At 48.2% G+C, this 20,193-nt stretch overlaps 1 non-coding gene across 1 annotated transcript; it reads left to right on the top strand.

The window, feature by feature from the left end:
* The first annotated feature begins 7,248 nt into the window (after positions 1-7,248).
* LOC129077437 (small nucleolar RNA SNORA27) lies at positions 7,249-7,375 on the top strand. Its single transcript, XR_008529861.1, has one exon. It is a non-coding gene; the product is annotated as a small nucleolar RNA SNORA27 (small nucleolar RNA).
* Positions 7,376-20,193: the final 12,818 nt, after the last annotated feature.

Raw genomic sequence — 20,193 nt, 5'->3', positions numbered from 1 at the left:
CAGCATTTTCAATAGGCCCAGGACTGGGACTTGTGATCCTGGAAATGGGCCTTTGGTCCTGGTAGAGGAGACGCTGGGATTTGGACATGCCTCTTTGTGCCTTGTTTGGGGCTGGAATTAGCATTTGGGAGAGTGAAGCTCAGAGGCTGAGTGAAGGCTGCCCAGCTGAAGGCCATCTACTCATAGCCAACCAGAGGGGCTCCCAATATGGGCCCAGGTGCAACCAAGACCAAGCCTGAAGAAACTGGCCCCTGCAAGAGAGGCAGGGACAAGACCCAAGGCTCCAAGTCCCTGCTGGCAGTTCAGCAGAGAGCACCCCATGCCACTGCAGAACTAAGGGCTTCAGGGGTTTCCAAAGCCAGCTCTGGCTCAGCCCTCTGGGTACTGAGAGGCTGCTTTAAGTGTGGAAGGGCCAAGATAAACTTTGCCATCTATATATAGCCTCTCTGGACTGGGGGATCCATGGACAGTCTGCTCAGAACCTTTAGAGGGACACCTACTACACTGGGAGGCCTATTGCTAGTGGCAGTGTGTTGGGGGCTCTCCCTGGAATGCCTCCTGTCCTCTGCCTGTCTGACTCTGACAAGTTCTACTGGACTGGCAGCCCGGCCAGGTGAAGCTCCCACTGTGCCCTCCCCCAGGCTCTCACTGTACCTGCTCAGGGATTCCTCCACTGGTGACACTAGCCCAAGATGCCTGGCTTTTGTATCTGCCTCCCTTGAGACTGAGGAGTCCTCCAAGGTAGAGCCTGCTCAGAACCTCCCTGTGACCCCTGCAGTGCCAGCACAGGCCCTCTGGATCCTACCTGTCCCCATTCAGCAGGAGTGCTTCACAGAGCTGAGCTGAAGGGAATTGAAGGGAAGGCAGAAGCTGCCTTGGGGGTTAACCAGAGGAGTCCTCCACTGTGGTAGGCCACTGGCATGAGAACCCAGCAATGAGACAATTGTAATGACCCAGGGCTGAAGGAATCCTCCAGGATCCAAGTTCATGGTCTGGGAATAGTCAGGCCCCACCCAGCAGCTTTGTGGGGCCAAACTGTAGCACCCTCTTATCCTAATCTTCCTCCTCTAGTATTTGAACTGAGTGAAGGCACACAGGCCAGCCCTCTCATAGTTCAGATAAGGGGGCCAAGGCTCAGAAAGGACTGATATTCATTCAAAAAGAAAAGCCCTTTCATGAAAGAAGAGCTATTACAATGACAATCCCCCCCCTGTAGTTTTCTGTCCATCTCCTTCTAGAAGACTTTGGCCCTCTCAGCCACTTCCAGGTTCCTGTGTTGAGGAAAGGAGTGAGGAAAGGACACTGACAGGAATGAAGCAGTCACTGGAGACGAAATGTGCACTGTTATGGGTTGGGTTGCATTCTGTCCCCAAAAAAGATATATTCATATCCTAACCTGGAGTACTTGTGAATGTAATCCAGTTTGGAAATGGGGTCTTCATAGATGTAATCAAGTTAAGATTAGGTAATTCAGGTAGACCCTAATTCAATATGATGGTGCCCTTGTGAGGACAGAAAACAGAGACACAGATACATGAGAAAGCCATGTGGACATGGAGGCACAGATTGGAGTGATGTGGTCACGAACCAAGGAATGTCTGTGGCCACCAGAAGCTGGAAGAGGCAGGAAGGAGTTTCACTTAGAGGCTTGTGAAGGAATGGTCCTGCTGACACCTTGATTTCAGACTTCTGTCCTCCAGAACTGGGAAATGTTTGTTGTTTTAATCCCCTCAGTGTATGGTGCTTTATTGTGGCAGCCCTAGGACACTCTGACAGACGTTTTCACAAGCATCTCCTAGTAGGCTCACAGCAAGTAAGAGGCAGAGGCCTGGCCAGCTTCCCATTCCAATGTCAGTGCCCCTGTGTTGCCATTCCTGACCTTCTGCTTCCACCCAGTCATGAATAAACAGAACTCCTTGGCTTCAAAGCACGTTGGACATACTAATTAACTCTTGGTTAATTGGATGAAATAACATGAAACTCTAGTGACATCATCTCCATTCTGTGCCCAGATCTAGCCACAAGCGAAGTCTGGTGACTGCTGGGCTATGAGCCTCATCTTGTGGTAACATGTTGTGCCTTTCACAACCATTCCACAAAACACTGGTCAGGGAGGGACCCCTGCCCCTCTCAGCTCCACAGGCTTCAGAATGGTCAGCTGTGGGGGACTCCTAGCTAATCAAGCACACATGACCCAAATGGTTTCTGTGACTAAGCGTGTGTGTGTGCGCGCACCACATACCTCTGCACTGTCCTACATCACCGAAATGGTCTTACAGGCAGCTCTAAACAAAAAGCCTACAGAAACTGAGATATGCCTTCAAATATTCCACACACTGCCCCTCTGGGGTTCTGTGACCGTCAGGGCCTATGCACCTCCTGTTTTGTAAAACCCATAAGAAGAATTCCTCTACCCTTCATGTTCAGGACCCCAGCAGGTGAGCAGGACTTAAAGTGGAAAAGTAGCTGCTTACAGGCCTGGAGGCAGGAGTCTGTCCCAAGTCAGAGTGGGGAGAAATTCGGACCGAGGATTGCAGGTCAGGGCAGGGAAGGGCAAGGCTGGGGCTATCCTGACTGCACTGGGGTGCCCAGTAGATAGTGTACAGGCTGTGGTGCATGAAGTCAGGGGACTGGGGTTGCAGTCCTGCCTTTGACTCTGCCATAGATGAACCTGGATGACAGCAACAGCCCTGTCCCAGATCTCCCTGACTCCATTCAAGCTCCTCTTCATCCTTTACCCAACAGCCAAGGCTCTGAGCACCAGGCAGGCCTACTTTTGCCTTCACCTGTGTGCCCCAGTAGGTGGGCTGGAACACCATCAGTGGCGCAAAGGCCATGGTTGTCCAATAGCAAAGAAAGGAAAGCCATCCCTGCTTAATTCTCTTCCAATCTTTCATATTATAAAAAACAAAACTGAATTTGGTGCTCTTGTGTGTGTTTAACTTTGTATTGAAGCAAAATAGACACTCAAAAGAATATCCATCTCATATATAAGTATGCAGCTTGATGACAGCTCACAAAGAGAACATATCTGTGTAAAAGCACCCCAGAAACCTTCTGGCCAGGTCCCCTCCCAGTCACTACCTCCCCAAGAGTAAACACTATCCTGATATCTAGCAGTGGAGATTAGGTTTGCCCATCTTTATATTTTACATAAATGGAACCGTGCAGTCTGTGTTCTTACACATCTGGCTTCTCTCTGTCAACATTAATGTTGAGGCCTCATTGAAATTCTTGTAGTTATAGTTCATTCTCCCTGCTGTGGAGCATTACAGTACATGGAGACACCACAACTTACTTGTTCTTTCTATTCTGACAGGCATTGGGGCTACTTTGGACTATTATAAATAGTGCTGCCCTGGCTGTTTCTGTATATGCCTTTGTTGAACATGTATATGCAATTGCCTTGAGTTTGCTGGGGCTGCCATGACAAACTACCACAGTTTGGGTGGCTTATACAACAAAAGTGTATCATCTCCTAGTCCAAGAGGCTGGAAGTCCGAGATCAAGGTGTTGGCAGGTTCGATTTCCTCCAAGGCCTCTCTGCTTGCATTGTTGATAGTCATCTCTTCCCCGTGTTCTCACATGGTCTTCCCTCTTTGTGTGTCTGTGTCCTGCTCTCTTCTTGTAAAAAAGCATGTTGAATTAGGGCCCACTCCTGTGACTTCACTTTATCTTAATTACCTCTGTAAAGACACTATCTCCAAGGTACATGTACTGAGGTACAGGATGGCTGAATACTCCCTCATCTTGTAGTAACATGTTGTGCCTTTCACAACCATTCCACAAAACAGAACCATAGCCCAAGGTACAGGTTCTGAGGTACCGGATGGCTGAATACTTCAGTATATGAGTTTTGGAGGGGACACAATTCAACTCTTAACAGTACATGAAAGTGGGATTGCTGGGTGACAAAACACGTAATATTCCATTTCAATAGAGAAGGTCCAAGTGTTTTCCAAAGTGGTTATACCAATTCACTCTCCTTCCAGCAATATATGAGGGTTGTAGTTGCCCCCACATCCTTGCCAGCAGTTGGTATTCTCTGTCTTTTTAATTTTAGAGCTCATGGTTTTAATTTTCATTTTTCTGAGAATTAATGAGACTGAGCAACTTTTCATATGTTGGACCATTTAGTTATACTCTCTGGTGAAGTACCTGTTCATACCTTTTATCCACTCTCCTGTTGGGTTGTCCATTATCTATCTTTCTTATTGATTTATAGTAGCTGTTTCTTTCTTTGCTTGTTTGCTATATTCTGGATGGGCGTTTTGTTGAAATTCTGTATTGTGAAGATTGCCTCCCACATTTGGGGTAGTCTTTCATTTTCTTAGCATTGTGTTTGGATGAACACAGCTCTTTATTTTCACATAGTTCAATATATCATATTCTTATTTTATACTTATCACTTCTTATGTCATGTTTAAGAAATCTTCGACTACTCCAAGTTTACAAAGATATCCTCCTATGTTTTTCTTTTCTCTTTTTTTAATGGCAATGCTGTATAATAGGCGCCTTGAACACCTCAAAATGGTGGGAACATGGGCCATGGGGCCCTAGAAGGTGCCGTTCACCCAGCCTGAGTTACAGGGAAGGATGGGAAAGATGAGTGTTGAAAGGTTTGTATGAATTACCTGTAGCTGTGAAGGGACATTCGCGACTATAAAGCAGGTCTTTAAGACTGAAATGCATTTTAAATCAGTGTGCACATCCTTCAGTTACCTTCATATCCTTGGCATCTTTGATACTTTCATGCAACAGGACCCAAGGCTGAGAATCTGAGTTGAGGAAGATTTTTGGCCTCACAACTGCTTCAACTCCACCCCTGCATCACTCCCCTGAATATCGCCACCTCACTCAGGAACCACAGTCCTCAGTCTGCAGCATACCTCAGTCTCTGGGGACATTTGTTAAAGATGTGAATTGTTAGATCTCACTGCTAAGCTAGGAATTAGGAGTTCTGCAGGAGGAGCCTGAGCACATGTATGTTTCAAAGGTTATCCCAGTCTCTCATACCTTCTAGGGCTTTGAGAGCCAAGTAGCTGTGTCTCCTGGGTACAAGTTAGCTACTTTCCTGAAAGGCTCTGGCTGCCTTGGATGACTGTCCCAGCTCAGCCACTCCTCAGCTGCATTGCCTTGGGCAAGTGACCTCATGACTTTGAGATTCAATGTCATCATCTTGACCACTGTAGCATTCTGGCCTACAGGGGAAGAGAGGGTCACTGCTTTTATGCCTTCCAGGTAGGACCCCAAATGTGTTGGTGACCTGTGGGAAACAAGGGTGGATTTCTTTGGGCAGTCTGGGGTCCAGGGGACCAGCTGTGCCTTGCACGTTCCCGGAAGAAGCGACACTTCTGCCACAGGGGCTCAGCAAGAGCTGAACCACCATTTCCCCCTGCCCCCTCACCAAAAACAGACAGCCGTGGGAAATTTCCTGGAGGGTCTGGTGAGGTGTAGTCTTCACTCTCTTTGTAATTAGTCAGGTATTCAAGGTCAGGCTGCCCAAATGTAAGTTGTCCCCTGATCTGTTTAGAAATATGCTGATAAAAGCCAACCGCATGTGCCTTTTTCAAAGGTGGCATCTTGCACAGATGTTTAAACTCTGGTGTAAATGACAGGTTACATCGGTCTCTCTTATATTTAAAGCCTGTGGGATTCCAATAATTTAACTTTGACCAAAAGAAGAAAGCCTCCTTACAAAGTGAGAGAAGAAAAAAGGGACCAAGCACCCAAGAGGGTTTCCTAAGATATCCACTAACTGAGGCACTTAGCATTGTGCCTGGCACATAGTACCCCTTCAATAAATATTAGCCTTACTATTAGGATGACTCCCATAAATGCCCCCTGGTTCCTGATTCTATTTGTAAATGGCTAATTGAGTATTCTGAAGCCAGGGAGGTAATAGACATGGAAATTAGGAGTCCAGATTCTAGAGTGAGACAACCAGAGTCACATGTACCACTTGCTGGCTGTGTTATGGTGGACTTCAGTCTCCTAATCTGTAAAATGGGAATCATCATAGTATTTACCTCACAGGGTTGCTTTGAGGCTGTATTGCCACCTTCTCTCTATGGATGGGCCAAGTATTTTAACCCGTTCAAACTGAGGAAGAAGAGGGCTGGTGGGGGCCTCCCTTGTCGAAGCTGGGAATGGAGGCCAGGGAAAAGGGAGATGAAAGTATAGCCCAACCTGCATCAAAGTGGCCACAAAATGAGCTAATAGAAGACGGACGAATGTGACTCCATGTTTACTTAGCTTGATGTGGAGTGTTGACTTCACAGGGAGGGGCCCCGCCCATGCCGTTTTCCTGACCTCTTCCCCTCCTTCCCAAGCCCATGGAGCAGGAGGCCCCCTCTTTTACAGTTGGTTTATGGCATTTGAGATTCTTATCTCTATTTTAAAGCATACTTTAAAGCACATGCTGACCCTCTCCCCTCCTCTACACCCACCTTTCCCTCTGGGAAATACAATAAAGGAATAAACACATTCATCTTGGGAAAAAAACTGTGAGACCAACTTTTATATGTAGGGATAAGCTACAAAAAACCTTGCTCTGATGGTGGTTTTTCAATGACAGCAGATTTCCTCCTTCCTCCCCTCTCTTCTTCTCTCCCTCCTTTTTGCAGTCATTGACAGAGCAGTTCATGTCCCCTGTGGCCACAACCAAGGGCCAAGACCTGTGACCTGAAGGAGCTCTCAGCTACCCCAGGACAACGCAATTTGCCTTCCACTTCTGCCTCCTCCTTCCTTCAGACCTGAAGCTCAAGGAAGAATGGAAATCCCCTCTAAATGGATACAGTCTCTGCCATATCCAGGCTCCCCCCTAGTCTATTCTTCCCAGACCATCTCTTTCAATCTTCCCCCAATTTCCCTCTGCCCTATCCCCATTGGCTCCCACCCCAGCCCAGTGGCTCCTCCTCCCTCTGACACTGGTTCTTCCCTCAGGACTCAGTGACCTATTAAGTCTCTTGGGCACTTTTGTCTCCCCTACCAGACAGAGCCCCCTGGGACCTGGGCCTGGCACAAGACAGGCACCTGGGCCATGTACAGGAGCTCCCCCAAGCCGGCCTCCAAGTGTCATTTCCTTGTGTCCTATATCACAAGAAGAAGGGAAGGGTCTGAGGTTCAGGGAATACCTTCTGTTGTGACTTCATGAAATTTTGTATAATTTTGGTATTGTGATAATTTTGACTTTTAAAATGTAAATTTAAAAAGCACCATTTAACCTGTTTTTAAAACACAGCTCTTCACCCCCTTTTCACTTTGCCAATTGGACTTATGTCTTAATTGGTCATTCAAGTGGGGCAAAGGAAATATCTTTTTAAAACTCAAGGAAACTGGGTGTTTGTCTTGTATCCTGCCAGAGAAAATAAATTGAAAAAAAAAAAGAAAGAAAACACCATGTATTTACTGGGCTTCTGCTTGTGAATAAGTATTATTTTCACATGAACGTTGAGCGGCCAAATGCAGTAATCGTGCAAGGACAGATAAAGGCTGGCTCCCCTGCCATCCACGGTATGATGGGGGGCAGGGGTTGTGCTATGAAGTCCCACCACCAGGTTTCAGTTTTTGTTTTGTGTGGTTGTTTTATTAAAAGGAAGTATATATGTGTGTGTGTGTGTGTGTGTGTGTGTGTGTGTGTATTCAAGAGATTGTCACCTCCAAGTTACTCTTTGGGGAGGGACCCACTTGTCCATAGATGCTGTCTTGGACTAAAACCCAGCAAGCAGTATGAGCCCTGTGTGCCACCTGCTTAATGGACGTGCTGGGCCATTGCAGAGTGGACAGTAATGCTGGGGGACACCCAGTTGTCACCCTCTGCTTTGAGTTTTGAAAACTTGGCATGTGCAAAATGTCATCTCTGTTTTCCTTCTATACTGGAGATGATCCCATTCCATTGCTTCAGCATTTACTGAGTGCTTAGTACGTGCCAGGACTCATGCCTGTTACAAAGAAGCAGGGAAGGAATGGGATCTGGTTTCTGCCTTCTAGAGGTCATGGGCTGTGGGGCAGACAGAGGAAAACCACATGATGACCACATGGTGTGCTCTGTGAAGGGAGTACAGATGTTGACGTGGCAGTCACCAGTAGCTCAGAGGGGCTACAGTGAGGACACAGCTCACCTTCAAGAAAAGTTCAACTGTAGACAGTTCCATGTGCATCTAGTCCCTGCTGTGTAAAGTCTCTGTTTTAGATCAAGTTAATTCTTTCTCAATTTGAGTTGCCCCCAGATTCTGCTATACAGGTATATTGTAGATGAGTTCACATTCACCTCCACATTTCCTGATTTTGCAGACTTATTTCTCCTTAGATCTGAACTTTACAGACTTAAAGTGTTTTGTTAGAAACACAGGCTTGTTATGGGAGTTTGCCGCCTCTGACAGTCAGCTCCTTGTTTGTGTTAATGACTTCTCTCTGGGCCCTTTGCAGGGCTGACCTCTCCTTCCAGCACATAAAGTAGAGGAGCCCACTGCTGCAGGCTTTGTGGGGGTGACACAGTACCCTTAGGCTCAAGGCAGCATGCAGAATCAGAAGGAACTCCCTCCTGGGCAGCCCAACTACTGGCCTTGGCTCTGCAGCTCCAAAGCTCCTCAGCCAGAGGTGGTCTGGCACGACTTGAGCGGGCCGCTTGTGAAGTCAGCAGGGGCCTCAGCACGGCTTGGTGGGTTAGGCTGGGCCAGCAGTGGCAGGGGCTGGCAAGGGTTGACAGGGCTGGCTTGGGTGTTAAGAATAGCTCTTTTTGCTTTTTTGTTTTTTTTAGTGTTTTTTCTTATTATGAATGTAAGACTGTCATAAAAACTCAAAGAGTACAGAATGGAATAAAGAGAAAACTCAAAATACCTTCTCACTCAGCCCACACAAACTCACTGCCTAGCCACAGCTGCTCAAATCAGTATCATATGAAATTCTCCAGATATTTTCTAGCATATACAAACACAAATATAAGGATGCAGTTTTTGAAAAATCACTTTTTTAACAAAAAAAAAGATATGTACCTTTTAAAAAATCAAACATAGAAAATATTTAAAAGAGAAAGTAAAGGTAACTCAAAATCCATCTCCTAGAGATAACAAGTGTTAACATTCTTGGAGATGTTTCTCAATGACTTCAGACAATTTTACAGAAATGAAGTCATGCTATACATGCTGCCATGGATCTTACATAAACTGCTTCCCCCTCTTGTTTAACAATATATTACAGACATTTTTCATGTTCCTAACTAGAGACCTATAATGTTCATCCTGATCAGCTGCATATTACCCTGTTGTGAATTTTGATTAAAAAAAAACTAGACCATTACCTGTTTTTAATATCAAAAAACATTGCAATAAGCATACTAGTACTTTCATTTCTCACCCATCCGATGATGTTGCTACCCAAGCATGAATTCTAGTAATACAACTCAAAACTACAATGAGCTAACACTTTGTATCCACTACATTGGCAACAGTAGCACATCTGACAGCATCCAGTGTTGACAAGGATGTGGAGGGCTGGCCATTCTCACACACTACTGACAGGAAAGAGAATCAATGTTCTGTTATCAGGTTGAACATGCCCTTATCCTATGACCCCATTTTTCTATTCCTGGGTATCATATACCCCTAGGGCTGTGGATCTCCAAGTGTTATTTCCCTGTGAGTAACATCAGCATCAGCTGGGATCTTGTTGGAAATGCAAATGATTCCTAAACAACTCATGAACTCTGTGAGGGAGGTCCAGCACTATAACAAGCCCTCCAGAGGATTCTGATGCCCACCAAAGTTGGAGAACCATTTGTCTAGAGAATTTCTTGCCCATGTGGTCAGGTGATATGTACAAGAATGTTTAGAGCACTGTTGTTAACAACAAAACAACTACAAATTCACCAAATAGTGGAGTTGGGGAGAAATGGGGAGATTTCTGGATCTGTTGGGAAGGTGAGGCTGGAGGGTTCCCTGACAGTAGGATGTGAGGAGTGAGAAAAAGTAGAGTCAGGGATCACACCAAGGTTTTTGGCCCAAGCCACTTAGAAAGATATGTGGTTATCAACTTCAGTGAAGACAGCTACAGCAGGAATGGTTTTAGAAGAGCTGATAAGGAGTTTGGTTTGAGACACCTAGTATAATGCCTAATAGGTATGCAAGTGGAAATACTGAGTAGGCTTTGGGATATAGGAATCTGGAATTCAGGGGGAAGGCCTGAATTGGAAATGTAATTTGGGAGTCACCAGCCTTCAGATGGTATTTAAAGACAGGAGATGGATAAAAATCACCACGGAAATAAGTATCATAGCAAAGAGTTCCAAAGACTGAGTCCCTGGGTCCCTCCAAAAGTTAAGAGGTTGTAGAAGGTGGGGACAATGAGAACGGGCCAAAGGGAAACTTAAAAGGAGCCAGTGAAGTGGGAGGGAAAGCAGAAGAGTGAGGTGTCCTGGAAGCCAAGGGGGAAGTGTTTCCAGGGGTATTTCTTATGTCATGCTGACATGGCTGAAAACTGATCACTGGACTTAACAACATGGAGAGCACTGGTGGCATTAGCAAGAGCCATTTCTGTGGAGTGCTGGTAGAGGCAGAAAGAAAGAACAGAAATCAGAGACTAGGAGTATAGATAATTCTCTTCAGGATTGTTACGGAGAAGGGGAAAAGGGAAATAAATGGAGAGTAGCTGGAAGGCAAGATGGGATCAAGAAAAAGCTCTTTGAGGTGGGCAGAATTAAAGAAGGATCCAGCCAAGAGGAAATCATTGACGACTCAAGAGAAAGGGAGAAATGTTAGCCGGATGTTCCCGAGTAGATGGCAAGAAATGGGATCAAGGGCACAAGCAAAGAAGTTTACTTTTCATCCCAAGCCAGTACAGGTCATCTGGAGTACCAGGACTGAGAATGGAAGGCTTAGAAAATGGTGCTGGCTGGTGGGCAGATGTTTATGTGCATCACATTTTATATACTATGCATGTGTACCATTTATATATCAGACAATAAAAATAATTTTTAAATGCCGGTATGGCTGAATCAAAAGAAGTCCCCATTGTTCATCTCATTACTTATTTTCCCATCCCAGAAAGGTCAACTCCCACCCCTATGGCTCCTGGGGTGTGAGAGTGACCACTCTCCCACACTCCAGGTAACCCAGGTTTTGCAAATCCATTTTAACTGCTGCATATCCGATGGAGGGGTGGGTATAACTGCATTTCCTTCCTATCTTAATGGACTTCAGCAAGTCTTCCTTGGTGATTTGTCTGTTCCCTTCCTTGCCTCCATTTTCCTATTGCTTGCTTTGATAGGAGCCCTTTTTTATTTTAGGAAGATTAAGCCTTTGGCTGTCATATGTGGTACAGTTAACTCTCCCCCATTTGTCATTTGCCTAATAACAGTTACAGTGGGCTTTGCCATACAGAAGTTTTTAATTTCTCTGTCTTTTATGGTTTCTGGTTTTCATGACATACTTAGAAAGGCTGTCCCCACCCCAAGATTCCTTCTAGTACTTTTATGGTTTTATTTTATTTTTACATTAAATTTCTGAGCCATCTGCAGTTTATTTCTGTGTGGAGTATGAGGTAGGAAATGCAATTTTCCCCAAAAAGTTCAGTCATTCCAACATCATCTATTGAATGATACACTTTTAATCAACTGATTTGAAATGTTACCTTGAGCATATACTGCATTTGAAATTAACTTTTAGTCCTTCCCTTACTCATTTTGCAAATATTCCTTGTGTGTCCCCTCAGGCACCATACCAGGTAGTTGGGTGAGTGGGCAAGCATGAGATGTGTTTCCTATATACAGGAGTGAGGGAGGAGAGAGATACGAGACAGTGACTCTGTAGGGTTATGAGTACAGGGGCAGAAATGCAGCCCAGGAAGAGACACTTAACTGGGTCTTAGTGGTTAGGGATGACTTTCTTCTAGGTGCATGAGTACAGTAGGAGTTAACAAGGCAAGAGGACCTCAGTCAACAGTAAGGTTTGGAGACAGAGAAAAAGTCTTATGTGGGAATCAGCAAAAACTGCCGCATGGCTTCAGTGTGCTGGGAGCTTGGAGCTTGAGAGTTGGGAGAAGAGATAAGAGCCACAGCAGACATCAGACCTGAACAGAAAGAGGGAAAGGGGAGTCTCAGATGGCACCCCAGCTTCCAGCTCGGACAGCTGGGTGAATGGAGTCACCTTATTGCTCAAATGGGGAACACAAGGGGGGACTGCTCCAGCTGATTTGTGGAGAGTAGATGCAGCGGGCAAGAGTGGGAGCTGGGGAACGAGGGAGGAGGTGAGAGAGGATACTGGCTTGGACTAGAATGGTGGTGAGAGTGAAAGTAGGCAGGGTACATATTGGAGGTAGAGATGCAATCAGGACTTGTTGATTAATTGGATGTGAGAGATGAGGGAAGGAAAGAAAATCAAGTTAAGAACCTAAGCCTTTGGCTTGCACACGTGGGAGGTGCCACTGCTGGAGATAAGGGAGACTTAAAGAAGAGAGCTTTGGAGGGTGTAGGGTAGGGAATAAGATCTTTGCTTGAGCATGTTTAGTTTGTGTTGACCCTTACACATTGCAGGGGAGGGAAAAAGTGTCCTTGACATTCATAAGGTCTCTGGCTGGGTTGGAAAGTTATACTGACAAAGACAAATTAACAGGAGAAGAGTATATATATCATACACATTTAATGTAAGTTTTCCATGACATGGGAGCCTTCATAAGAAAATAAAGGCACCCTCTCCAAAATTATTGAACCCAAGTGTTTTTATACCAGGGTTGATGTAGAGTATAAGGCTGTGGAAAAACATGATAGGACAAAGAGTTTCAGCAAAGTGCAGCAAACTGAGGAAACTTAGCAAGGCCTGTTTGTTCAGATCCTTTTTGGCTTGCCCCATTGCCCCTTGGAAATAAGAATATTCCTTTCCTCTGGGTATAGGGAGGACACCTCTCACATGAGGATCTGTGAACTGTTGGGAAAAAATGGCAGGGTTGGGGGGAGATTAGAGAGGCCTTCCTGCACCTACTGTTTTCTCAAACCCCTTCATCTTAAAAAAATACTCAATATGCCAAGGTGCCATGTTTTGGGGTAGCATGTCCTGAACCCCATCAACATCTATAGTGATATCATTGAGCATCTCTTCATGTAATAAGCTCTGTCCTAAGTACTCTCTGTGTGTTATCTCATGTAACCTTAATGACAACCCCAGGAGGTAGATGCTGCTAGTCTCATCTCTATTGTACAGGTGAGAAATGACAACCCAGAGAAGGTGAATAACTTTCCCAAGGTCACACAGCTATTAATTGGCACAGCCAAGATTTGCATGCAGGTAGTTCGATTCCAGAGTCTGTGCTCCTAATGTTGAATACGTCTAGATAAGTAGAGCATCAGGGAAGCCAAGAGAAGCATGCTTTTCCAGAATGAAGGAGTGACTGACCAACTGTGGTTAAGAGGGCAGAGATGTGAGCATTGGGTTTGGCAGCATGGAGATCATTGGTAAGTTTGACAAGAGCAATTTTAAGAGAGTGTTAGGATTGAAATCCTGAATGGAATAGGTTTATGAGGATAGGAGGAGAAGTAGAGACAGTGAACCTAGAAAACTCTTTCATGGAGTTTTGCTCAGTAGAGGAACAGGGAAATGAGACACTAACTGGAGGTGGGAGTTCAGTTAAGTGACATTCTTCCTTTTTTTAATGTTGACAGGAATGCTTCAAAAGAAACGGATGATCTTATGATGCAGAAGAGAAAGGGATAATAGCAAAGAAGGAAGTCCTTGTGAAGGTGAGAAGGGATGAAATCCAGGAATTTACATTGGCACCATTCTGCATGTTTGTGTGACTTTTGCCAACACCGTCATTGCCTTGGAGTGGACATGAAGGAAACAGATGTTTAGATTTGTCCAGATTTGATGCTGTGTCAGGTGCAGGTGACATAAGGACAGTGGAAAAGGGAGATTAGGATATAGACAAGAGAGCTATTGAAGTGATGGTCCATTGACTCAAGCTAGATAGGGAGGGAAATGAAGAGAAGAAACAGCTAATGGATAGAAAGAAAGTAGAGGAGACAAGGGATGGGAGGTCCCCATGAGCTTGAAAGACAGTTGTCACTACTTCTCATTGGGAAGCACTTGAACAAGCCCACCAGTAAAAGAGGAGGTAGAGGTCAGAAAGTGGAAGGCCTGCAATATACATTCCAGAAGTAATGACAGGATACAGGCTGTACCTCGGGGAAGAGGTGGCTGCATTGGACCTTAACAAGGTCTTCAGAGATGTCAAGGTTGAAAAACTGGGAGGCCTGAAGGTTGGAATGGATAGTTCAAAGGCATGGATGCTGAAGTCACACACTCACTACTCTACCTCATTGTTATCCTGCCCCATCCCCCCCCCAGTCACCTTCTCACATACAGTGAGATAAGGATGGAAAGGAAGAATGAGCCAGGTGCAAAGATTTGTCTGAATGCTGGATGTGTAAGTCAATTAGCATGAACCTCGAAGAAGAGGAGGTTTTCATCCAAAGGCAGGCTAGCCTATCTGGGGTAAGGCTGCAGGGGTGCCTTGCTTAGTGGAGGGAGCCCAGCTTCAAAAAAGGGAGAAGTGGAGAGTTTCCCTCTAAGAAGTGAAACAGCTGGAGTGCCTCTGTCCACCAGAACTTTCTGTGATGATGGAAATGTTTTCTATCTGTGGCTATTGTGACTGAGGCACTGAATTTTCAATTTTATTTAGTTGGAATTCATCTAAATGTAAATAGTCACATGTGGCCACTGGTGACTAGTGGTGCCTGTAATGGCCAGTAGAGCTCTAGAAATGTGTGCTGGTTAGGAAGCTGCAGCTCTCAAGGTCACAATAGGGCAGGTCGGGGAGAAAGGGGGAGGGAAGGGGGCATGATGCCAGTGAACCTAGAGCTGCTTAGTCCAGTTCATAGTCCCCAAATACAGGTTACTGGGGCCAAGAAGAATGGACAGGGGCCAGGTGATGAGAGCCAGCCCTTTCTTCTATGCTGAGATTTGAATTTCCACCAAGGGTGACTTTGGCCAGCAGTTCCTTTGTCCTGCACATGTGAACAAGGATGCAGCCTCTGAACTGTTTTCCCCTCTGGTCTCTCAAAGGCTGCTGTCTTTGAGATCAAGGCAGCTGAGCACCCAGGGAAGGAGGTTTCCAGAAAATACTAATAGAGAAGCATACATCCTGCAAGAAGAGAATCATGGTAACTTGGCTCTCCTGTGTGAAAGAGTTTCATGGATCCACTGCATTTCCCCTTCCCAAGTGGGCACTTCCCAAGTGCAAGGGCAATGTTTAACCATAAGGAACAAATCAGCAACTCTTGAAGTGGGACAGACCGTCAGGTTACTGTGGCCTAACCTTCCAGAGCCAGCGGTTTTGTCAGACCAGGCTTAGAAGGTCCCCTGAGTGGAAGCTTCCTCCCTCTCTGGATACATCTAACTGCTCAGAAGTCCATTTTCCCATGCACCCTGCACCCCCCTGCCAGGTCTCCCAACCCAGGGCCCCAGTCAGGTCTGAGGGCTCCCTGCAGACCCCAATACTGACTCTGGGTTCCCATTTCTTTAGCAGATGGTGGCTTTCATACCTTTCTTCTGGGCCAGGGCTCACGATGCCCATTGGGCATCAGTCCTACAAGAGGGTCCCAGAGCCCAGGCTGCATCTGAGACAAGAGCAGCAACTCTGGGGCCAGGCTTGATCCTGGCTAAGGGACATGGCTCCCAGCATGGCCAGCCAGCTTTGGATTCCCCAGGCTGCTGACAGGCTAGACCCTCAGTATGGCCCCTTGGTGGGATTGGCTGAGCTCCGGGGATGAGGGGGCGCTGGGCAGGGAGCCCACTGTCTCCTCCTCATTACTTCCCTTCCTCCTCATCCCAGGAGCCTCCATGCCGGCCAACTGTACTAAAACTCCGGAAAACCATGGCGGGGAGGTTTTCCAATTAGAACATTCTTTTTCCGATCTGTGGATGATTCTTAAAGCAGCAAAAAGCCATTCTTCAGGGCATGTGGGGATTATCTGCCAGCGGGTCCTTGGCTCAGCCTGTGCACTTGTCCTGTGCAGGTTTGGCCTAGGGCTGCTTCACAGCCAAAGACAAAAGGCAGTCTGCATTCTCGGGCATTGGGTCACACAGGCCAAGACTGATGGTGGGCTTATTCGAAGCAACGGATTCAAAAGGCAGCGGGGAGTTCAGGCTGCAGGGATGGGAGACATCCCAGTGGCCAGGGAGGCCTGCCTGCATGACCTTTCTGCTCCTGGTGGAGCCACTGTGCGCAGAGCATGGATTCTTCCCCTTGGAGCTGAACTGGTCTGCCTTCCCCACCAGACTAGGTGCTGCTCCAAGCCAAGACTGGGGGTGGCAGTGTGGTGAGAGAAAGAGTCCCAAAGGGAGCATTTAGTATGACTGACAGTATGCATGTGTGGAAGGGAGAGGGACCAGACCCTTAGCCAGAAGTGCAGGCTGAGGGTGGGGAAAGCGGGGGGCTCTTACTCCATGTGCTATCCCTGCACGTTCAGGTCTCTGTATGGGCCACTGTGGCTACGGTCACATGTGGGGACCCCTGCCTCCAGGGGTCCCACCCTCCTTGGAGCCAGCAGAGCCACCCAGCAAGTGGAAACTGGTTGAAAATCTTAGATGGATGAGACAGCAGGGCGGGCCCTGGGAGGGAGGGAAGGAGGGGATTAGGGTGCGAACAGGAGCCCAGCCCTCCCCACACATGAACCTGGGCACCCAGGCTGGGTGGGGCCTCCATTCGGAACAACCGGAGCCCTGATTTTAGCCTCAGCTGTGCCTTAGACTGGCTGTGTAGCCCCAACTTGATGCCATCCCTCTCTGGACCTGTTTCCTAATTTGCACAATGGCAGAGTTTGGGTCAGTTGTTTGTCTCCAGTTCCTTCTGGTGTGGAACATTCTGTCTGGGTTGGCTTTGAGGCCTGACAGCTTTCAGAGCCCCGCCCATCATCCCCCTCCCTAGCCTGGGAATGTTTCAGCTAGACTGGCATGCAAGTTTTGTTCCCAGCCCTGAAGATCAGAGGGGTCTTCCTGGAGCTTAGGAGCCCTGCTGGCAAGTTCTTTCCAAAAAGCTACCTATCCCTGTACACATCTGCTTGCTTCAACCTGGCCTCCCAAGGAATCTGTCTCCATTGTATGCTCATGGGCTGTAGCCTCACTTGGCATAGGGGACCTCTCCACTCCTGCCTCTGCCTTCCAGACCTCTTGCTTAACCAGGCAGCCCAGCCTGGCTTCCCTACTCAGAGGCAGAACCTGTACCCTCGGAGGAGAGCCTTGCTGAGGGCCTGCTTCTCAGTGAGGAGGCTGCCTGAGCTGTGGGCTTCAGGAGGACTCTGCCAGAGCCTGGCCATCCTTGGAGCTGGAGATAGGGGCCAAGGGACAAGAAGAGCTGGGAGCAGAGAGGGATGGGGCCAAGCTCAGGCCAGGCAAGGACAGAACCAGGCTGGGGGCAGCCAGCGACCACCAGGGTCTTGGCCCTCAAGTTCTAGGCCAAGAGGAAGTTTATGAAGGAGTCAATGTTGTAGCCGAAAGTGGGTATAAAGTCATCACCAAGTGAACATCTTGTGCATGGGCCTGGTGGTATGAGATAGAGCAGTTGGAATGTCTGGGTCCAGGTACCTGAGGGCAAGGAGTCAAAGAAGAGGCTGATAAATTTGGCAGGGGCCCTGAAGCCTGGATAAGGTGGCTGGGGGTGGCCCTGGCAGGGGTGGGGGCATTCTGCTGTGGCAGTGAACAGGTGGGCAAGGCAGGGCAGAGTAGGGCAGGGCAGTTACTGTTCAAGTTAAACCTGTTTGCAAGCAAGATCAGCACAGGGCCTGGCAGAGAGGGAGGAGTTGAGGAAGGCCTGGTCCCTTTGGCTGGTGCTGTTGTGGCAGATCTGGCCTGGACAGGGCTGAATCACCTGGGATGTGGGAAGAGCTCAAGACCCTGGAACAGCCCAGCTGATGGGCCCCCTTGCTGACTGGCCATTGATGGCTTTGGACACTATTCTTGCTTGTGCTCTCTAGCTGGCCCACCCAGACTTAGGGCTCTGGAGTGAGCTTGCTCATTCCCAGTGGTGGACTTGGGAGGGAAGGGCCACCTTCTTCCTCACCCCTACATCAAATCCATCACTGTGTCCTCTACATTCTCTCTTTAAGCTAAGGACTCTTGAAGGGGAAGGGAGCCCAGAGAAGGGATGTGACACACCTTAGGTCCTATAGTAAGTATGTTTAGGGCCTGGGATGCCAAGCCAAATATATCCACAGCTACCAGCAATCCAACATGGTGGGGGGGGGGGGAAGGCAGGAAGGAGTTTGATGTTGGCCACCAAACTGGAAGCAGAAAATGCTTGTTGGCAAGAGACAGAGATGAACTGAAGTGACTTTATATACAATCCCCTCACCTTTCCCCCCACACATATTCATGCAGACACAGGATCACCTCCTCCCTACCTGATAAAGCCCAGAAAGTAAAGGATGAGGACAGCTTCCAGAATCTCAATCACCCTTCAATCTTCTCTGCATATCCCCTCTGACACCCTGTGGTGGACTCGATGTCCGAGTGATGACTCAGACAGGGCCCTCCCCTCCTGGAGCTCACCATCTAGAACAAGAAAAGGTTGTGGCCACTGTGCTTGATGGATGTAATCAGAAGAAAGTAGGGGAGCACACAGAAGGAAGTAATAACGTAACTGAGTGGCCTGTGCAGTCAGAGGATATACAGGACACTTGAGGGAAGTTTTGAAGAATGACCAAGTTCAATAGTTAGACAATGGGACAAAGGACATTCTAGGGAGTGTCAGTGCCAGAAGCAAATGTCCCAAGGAGACAGGACTTCTGATGCAGTCCAAAGGCAGAAGGAGGCAAGCGTGGCCAGAGTGTAGTGAATTCAAGAGGAGAGTGGCTGGACCTACAGAGAGCTCAGTAAGGCAGAATCCTTGGGCCTCTTAAAGAGTTTGGCTTTTATCCTGGGAGCAATGGGAAGTCATCAAAGAGCTGCAATCAGGGAGCAACGTGTAACGATTAAGGAGACTTCTGTGTAAAGACTACATAAGAAGGAAGGCAACACCAACGGCAGGGAGACCAACAAGGGTGGTAGCAGTGGGGTGGAGAAAAATGGATGGATTAGAGGGCCATTTGGGACATAGACTTGGCAGGGCTGAATGAGGGAGAACCTGTTAGTCCATCCTTTTGATCCTGTCATTCTGATAGGGCAACTCTGACCAACTCTGCTGTCTTTTAGACTGCCTTAACTATCCCTTGCTTGGGAGGCTTCCCAGGCCCTCTGCCCCCAACACACACAGAGGTAGGGTTAGGAGCTGCTTTTGATGTGCCAGCCATCCTAGCACTCATTAAACCTGACTGAATGACACACATGCTCAAAAAGCACAAATGGATGACACTGATCAAACTGCACTAGCCCTTGGTGTTTGGATGTGTCTCCCTGCCCAGCCCGTGAAGTGGTCCTGCTTGCTGACAGGGTGCTTGCTGCTGCTGCTATGCCTTGAGAACCCCAAATCCACTGAGGATGGCCTTCTAGGATGAGAACTTCCCCGGTGCGGCCTCACTTTCTTCTTCCCAGCCTCTGGGACTTCCTGCATGATCTCAGCCGCCAGCAACCCCCCACCCCCCACCCCGCGCCCCTCTCCCCGCCCCTGTCTGGGATCTCCATCTGTAAAATGGATCTAGGAACAGTAGTTCTCGGTAGAATTAACCCGCAGCATCTGTGGAAGTCATTGGCCTCAAGCAGGGGCCAGATCGCTTAGGGAGCGGGCAGGGGTGCAACCAGGCAGCCGGGGCACTTCACGTGGCGGACGCCTCCCAGCCTGGGGCCGCGAGCCTGGAGGAATTTGCCTGGAAGTTTTCCACCGTGGCAGAGCCTTTTGGAGCTCGCTCCGGACTCGGTGCGGGGAGCCCGGGCCCTGATTTCTCCAGCAGCCCCGCAGGGCGGTGCCGGGAAGGGGCGGGCGGGCCAGGACACTGGCGGGAGAATGTGCGGAATGTGCCAGGCCCATCTACCTACCCCAGGAGAGGGCAGAGGAAAGGGGCTGGCCTAGGGGAGGGGCGAGGGGCGAGGCTCCGGGCGCCGGAGAAAACCTGTTTGTTCTCCTGCGGGCGGAGCCCAGTCCGCGCCTCCTCGTCGTCCTGCAAGTTGCCCGCCGCGCCCAGCGCCCCGCGCCCCGCGCCCCGCGCCCCGCGCCTGCCGCCTGGCCCGGCCCGGCCGAGGGAGCCCGAGCTCCGCCTCCGCTCGACCCTCC

This window comes from Pteronotus mesoamericanus, unplaced genomic scaffold (assembly GCF_021234165.1).
Source record: "Pteronotus mesoamericanus isolate MK-2021 breed Mesoamerican mustached bat unplaced genomic scaffold, CSHL_Meso_final contig_66, whole genome shotgun sequence".
NCBI lineage: Eukaryota > Metazoa > Chordata > Mammalia > Chiroptera > Mormoopidae > Pteronotus > Pteronotus mesoamericanus.
The sequence above is the reverse complement of the archived record's forward strand: the minus strand, read 5'-3'. Positions and strand labels throughout refer to the sequence as shown.